This window comes from Cloeon dipterum, chromosome 1, assembly GCF_949628265.1.
Source record: "Cloeon dipterum chromosome 1, ieCloDipt1.1, whole genome shotgun sequence".
NCBI lineage: Eukaryota > Metazoa > Arthropoda > Insecta > Ephemeroptera > Baetidae > Cloeon > Cloeon dipterum.
The window spans coordinates 42556546-42563140 of NC_088786.1; the positions used below are offsets into that span (position 1 = coordinate 42556546).

At 39.3% G+C, this 6595-nt stretch overlaps 1 long non-coding RNA gene across 2 annotated transcripts; it reads left to right on the plus strand.

Annotated features, from left to right (window-relative positions):
- Window positions 1-3317: 3317 nt before the first annotated feature.
- LOC135946881 (uncharacterized) lies at window positions 3318-6020 on the plus strand. Of its 2 annotated transcripts, XR_010575550.1 has the most exons (3): window positions 3338-3885; window positions 4012-4132; window positions 5806-6020. It is a non-coding gene; the product is annotated as an uncharacterized LOC135946881 (long non-coding RNA). The 2 variants fall into 2 exon arrangements; XR_010575549.1 differs by having other exon boundaries at window positions 3318-3885; window positions 4012-6020.
- The last annotated feature ends 575 nt before the right edge of the window (window positions 6021-6595 follow it).

Consider the following 6595-nt stretch of genomic DNA (forward strand, 5'->3'; position numbering starts at 1 on the left):
TTAAACCACTGGAAAATTAATTGGTGAATAAAAGTAGCGTCAAGTAAGTTGTTTGAGTCTCATTCACTCTAATTGACACCAACTGGATACGACAGGGGATGGTGAGTGGTTAATTCTGTCCTTTTATCGCCTTTTCAAGTACCTAACAGAAAAGTGTCAACAATCATTAAATTTTCGTTCTACAGCATGATTCGTGGAACATTATTTTTCCTAGTAACGAAAACGGCATCAAAGGTTTATTTATTACTTTTGCTAAAACGTTTATTCGGAACACAACCATTGTAAGCAAGTGACTCGCAAAAATCGATCGATAGCGTAGCGTGCTCACCTGCCGGCCTGCGAATGGCGACAGCAGCGTCTGCTCACTCATCTGACGAAATTTCATTCATGCCGACACCTGCGGTGGAGAATGCTTGCTGGGACCTAGGGCTTTTATTTAGACTTTTGTCGAGTGAATTAAATTGTTTTTTTATACACTAAATTCATTCCGATACTTTCTGATCAAAATAGTCGAAAAATATCGAGTGCGTTTTCATCGGGAAAACAGAGGTAATATAAATTGCACCGATATTTCAAACTAAAATGAATAAATGAAATTGATCATTGATATGACTTTCAATTAACTGCAAAAATGTATTTTTTCTCTTTTTTAAATGAATAAATATCAGGAAGCGAAGATTTTAACTGTGGTGCTGCATATACCACCAATACCATTAAATAGATCCCTTATTTTTGTTACAAAAAATTTGTATGCTGATTGTAAATTATTTCAATTCATTATTGAAACAAAAATTCCTAATATCGGTAAATTGCCCGACGGTAATTTGAGAGGCAGAGAGCGCCAAGAAGCAACTTGATGAGCGAGCCTTCACGCATAGCGTTGTTGTCATGGCAATCCGTTCGGCTGGAGCTCGCCTTTCCAACATACAGGTGATATACACTCTAAACACACGGTTGGTTGAGAGAAATTAGCCAGAGCGTTGGCTCATATCGATTTTCGTACTCAAAACTGACTTTGTCAAAACAACAAGCAAGCTAATCTCTTGCAAATTTTCGGAATTTTGGTACGAATAATGCAGAATGATAAAGTCGTGTGTTACTCTTCGGCCTGATCTGCCCCAACGATCTGTCCTGCAGACCCACGAAGAATTTCCTTCTTTTCCCTTGAACGTGGAGCGAGCAATGGTTAAAACACAACGTAGCTTTGGCGTCTGCCACACCTTAAAATGTTTTTTTCCTATCACTGAATGACACGTGACTCTACTGTATACTCACAAGCCCACTTTTAGTTTTATAAATGAGTAATTCTGGCAGCTCTCAGCCAGCAACGAAGCAAATTTTATTACAAAGCGTGGCGGTTGTCAAGAATCTGCAGCAACAGGTGGATCGAATACGTTTAGAAGGCGCAGACACGTCGAAATTTCCTCTCGCCTTTATTCATAATTCATACGCGCATTGAAATCTGATTGTTAAATAAATGAAATCGACAAGTGTCCCTCCTTCAAAGATAAATTATGAGGGGTCAATAAAACTATCATCTTGGTTGAGAATGAACATTTTGGCATCACTTGTAAATAAGTACGATGAATCTGCACATTTAATTTTCGACTTTCCGCCAACGCACACATGGCATACTTCTGCTGCTGCGTGCTATTTCCAATTAAACAGTCGAGCTGGATTTGCAATTAATCGGGAAACTAGACGTCATATGAGAAACGACCGCAGCCAGGATCATTTTTCAAAAAAATACTACCGTGTATCGCACATCATGTTTCCCGATCAATCAAACAGAGCAAGAATAATAGTTGCGAAACCCGACTAGTGGCGTGCAAATCCTTCTCGCGAGTGTAACAATTGCTAAAAGTAGCAGCAGCAGCAGTGTGCAAAGGGTTGGCGGGAAACGAGCGGTGGCACTGATTTGACGGAGCACGCGGACTCACTCATCAAAACGATTCATCCGGAGGATGCAACAGCCACTTGCAACTAGTCTCACTGCATCTGTCAGCCGCCTCGCATCGCAACACACACACATTGCGGAAAATCATGTGCAAATCTTTGTAGAAATATACGTCAAAGGTCCAATTAATGCAAATATGCCCGATAGCAGTCCGGTTTAGAGCATCCACTTTTAAAATTGTTAGCAGACAAAGGCGGAACTGGTTGTCATTGGCCTCTACCTGACGGCATCCGTGCTCTTCGTCGGATCTCTCGCCGTGCTCTACATACTCCACTGTTTTTTGTCTGTGAAACGCGCGCTTCACAGTACGAGTACTTCCCACCAAGAAATCGGACAAGTTTTGACGAGTCAGACGAGACGGACCGGTGTGGACCAGTTTTGGACGGTCCAAATCCGGTGCTTAAACTCGTCCTCTTTGTCCTGTCCAATAATGGATGAGTCGAGTCGAGACCGATTTCGGACATTTGAAAATAATAATGGTTTAAATTAAATTAATTTTGAATTTGAGGGCGGCAAAATGGTCCTTGTGATAAGAAGCTATAATTTCTACAATTGAAATGGTGAATTTCCTTTTATTTAAAAGTGGTTTCAAACCCATCCAAGGACGAGTCGAGTCAAGTCAAGTCCAGTTTAGGACATGTCGACTGTGTCCAATTAGAGACGAGTCAAGTCGAGACCAGTTTAGGACATTTGAAAATAATAATGGTTTAAATTAAATTAATTTTGAATTTGAGAGCGGCAAAATGGTCCTTTTGCGAAGTAGCTATAATTTCCACCATCGAAAAGGTGAATTTCCTTTTATTTAAAAGTGGTTTCAAACCCATCCAAGACGAGTCGAGTCAAGTCAAGTCCAGCTTAGGACATGTCGACTGTGTCCGCTCAAAGACGAGTCACGTCGAGACTAGTTTCCGACATTTCAAAAATTTTGTAGTTTAGAATTTAAAATTTTGAAATCTAAGAGCAACACATTGGTCCTTTTATGTTCAAAAATTAAGTTTGTCAATAAAAAAGGAGATTTCCCATGTTTTCAAAGTGGTTCATAATTGGTGCAAGGAAAAGTCGAGTCGAGTCGAGTCCAGATTGTGACATCTTGAATTTAGCAACTTTAGAGCGTGACAAGTGAAGAAATTTTTGGACAAAATAGAGTGATTTTATGATTGCATCGCTAACTGTGAAATAAAGTGCAGAAAAAGCACCAAAATAACGCTTCGGACGCGATCTCAGGTTGGGGTACCCTGAGAAAGGTTGTCAGGGTATTGCCCATGGAAGCCGAGCCAAAGACCTATCTGATGAGGGGTCATGGTCGAGGATAGCACGAGCGGTGAAAATTTGCGGGGAAAAAACATCGTCGAACGCGATTTACTCGGGGAGCTCCTGCGAAGCCCTTACGGGTCCGTCGGGCCCAAAACTCTCGTCACCCAAGATAATTTTCGAAGGTGCACAACCTGCGCCGGGATTCATCCGTGGTTGGAAAAAAGCAGGCACGCGCCACGCGCGCCGAATTATAAATTTTAAGTAGGGTAAATTTCGTAAATTTCAGCCATTTTATAATAGATTCAATGAGAATGGAGATAGGATAGCTGCATTATTTCCTCATATTCGGAAATCCCGCCACCTCGCCAGAATAGTCGAAGCCGTGATTCAAACTTTTGAAAAACACGCACACTATCGCATTGGCTGCAGCGAGCCAATGAGCGCGGTCCGGTCAGTTCACTTGCGTGCCGCTGCTGCGCTGTAGTCATTGTCACTAGTCAGCCGAGCCGACCGGAGCATGCGGAGACGCCGGCAAACCGCGCGAGTGCTAAAGAAAAGCCGTTGGATGTCGGCTCGTCAAATAATGCCGATTTTCGGCCGAATTTTCGCCCTCGAGTCGACCAGGAGGAGGCCATGGATGTTGGAGAAGCTCTTTTATCCGCAAACAATGCCAGGTAAGGACTTGCTATTTGTTTATTTTGCTCTCGCCGGCCTCGCCGCTGGTTCAAAAATGTCTTTCACGTCTTTCACCGATTTGTTCCATTTTAATTGATTATGTATTTGGCCTATTTTTGTTAAAGACCTGACCCGTGCCCGCAGCCTGTTCTCGTGGCGTCGTGACAACAATGCAACTCGTAACAACTGCGTAGCGTACATACATTCGCCCTGAAACTTGCGATCCCCGGCACAGTGAAATTGCTGGTATGTATGTATGTAAGATTTTTTTGATAATTCTCATAATTCCATAAAATAAATTCATCATAATTATCATGTATTACGTTTATGAAGAGCAAAAACGTAATTTTTTATATGCTTGAAATAGTTGTTTGTACATATTATGCATATTCTTCTTAATATGTGATGTATGTAATTAAATCGATATTTTGGTATAATATTTTATGTACATATGTATTATCAGATGTGTTTTATGACGTATCTATGTACATGCATAACACGTATGTAATTAAATGCATATTGAATTGCAATTACATGCATAGTACATAATTTATGTATGTATGCATTCATTTTTAACAATTTTTAAATAATGTACATTATTTGAGCCAGGGTCGCATTTATTTGCATAACACTGGGCTTTGTCACCGCTGGTTTCTAACGGTTTTTACCATTTTACCGCTCTTTTTTTACCAATTTCTTGTGCAAATACTTGGCAGAATTCATATAAAAATAAATTCCAACATTTGCCTTAATGATATTAAATTTTATTGTAATTAAATATAATTTAATCATTTTAAGATCGATCCTGTAGCAAAAGGTGCTTACAAAAAATTCATTTAAGCTGTATTTTACATCTTTAATTGGCATACATTTATATCATAATAATTAATTTGATATATTAGGCAGTTCAAAATCTAACTCATTAATGAATTGCAGCAATGCAAGGGTCACAAATTATTGCCTTTTTAGTTAAATGGTATGAAATATTAAAATAATATTGACCACTCGCCGGCAACTTCTCTGGTAAAATAAAAAACTTCCCTTTACTTTTTAAATTTATTCCGTATAATTCTCCTGCGAAACTCCAAAATTTGTGGTTGGAGTGGGCAAGCAAAATTTCCTCTAATGTGCAAATTTTTAATTGCCATTTTTTGCTGCTTCAATTTCTCCTAAATTTTCTCAAACTATATTTCAAGTCGTGGCCTTGAGCTAATATTTCGAAAATTTCCTGAAAGAAACTTGTATAAATGGATAAAAAACCATCTTACACGGCACTGCATTTTAATATTAATGGGTTTTTTGGCAACCCTAATGTGAGCAACACTTAATATTGTGCACCAATAATATGTATTGTTTATTCCATGCTATGCATTTTTGTTTAATGATTTACTATCATTTATTCTGCAATAAGTGTGCATATTTTTATTTCTTGTATGATAACAAATTAACCACTGCACAACAAAAAATATAACACATTATGCAACAAGTATTTAATTTTAATTGCTCTTTTGCTCTTCCAATAATTAATTGGCAGAATTTTTAATCGATGCCAGAATAAATACGCGCTGAATTCTTCGCAATTTACTAGGGAAGACTCGCATTACGTGTTGATATGTGTACGAATGTAAAACATGTTGTGCGTGCAGTATATCATAAATTCGATTTTTGGCTAGTGACATTTCAATGCAATCGGCTCAAATGATGTAATGCACGTTATTAACTTAGTTGCTGAAATTTTTATGCATCATTTTAGCCTGATGCATAACGCGTAAAGTCATAAGCCAAAAATCAAAAGCTTGCTGTCCTTATTGTTAATTCAAGAAATCAAAACATGGACCTTTATTGCAAAATAAGTCATAAATAATAAATATACAAAAAAATATGCACAATACGAAATAAATTCCACTGTGTTTATTCAGATCTGAAACCTACGCAGGAGTCCAATCCACCAAACCCTCGCTCCCTAACCTGAGCCAACCCCCAAAAGAGCTGCTTAGCAAGGTGGCCGCGCCGCCAACAGTCACAGGTCGTGTTCGCACCTATGTAAAAGGTTCTTAATGAAAAATTTCCTCCTGTTGTCAATATTTTGTAAATTTTATATGAATTATTAAACATAGCACCTTGAACCTAAAAATTTTATTGATTTTCTTTAACTCTAACCTCATTTTTAGTGTAGGTTTTGGTTCATTATCTGCAGGGAACTAAAACTTGGCGCGAAAAGGACATCTTGGACTAGTTTCTGAACAAGATTGAGACGAGACAAGAAAAACGTCCATGAGCCCTCTTTTTCCTGTCTCGTCTCAAACTTTTCCTGACTTGAAATGTTACGTCCTCGGTACGTCTTTTTTCCGTTTATTTTGGTCAACCTAAAAATGAGCCCAATCGTGGGTCATTACTAGTCCCTATGGGCCACTAAAGGCATTTAGAAGGCCCAAAGAGGCTGTGGGGCCCAGCTGGGACGCGGGGGTCGAGCCGGGCCGCGCGGGCCGGGGTGGTCCGAAAATGTCCCTAACTGGTCGGACTCGTCTCGTCTCAAATTTGACTCGTCCGCCACATACGACTCAGGGACGTACCAGGGTACGGTCAAAATCCTTCAGATGGTACGTCTCCAGGACCTTTGGACGAGACAGGTTTTGAACGGCCCACAGACGTCTCATTTCTTGGTGGGTTATAATAATAACATGTCAATATTTTCTTCAAAATCAACGA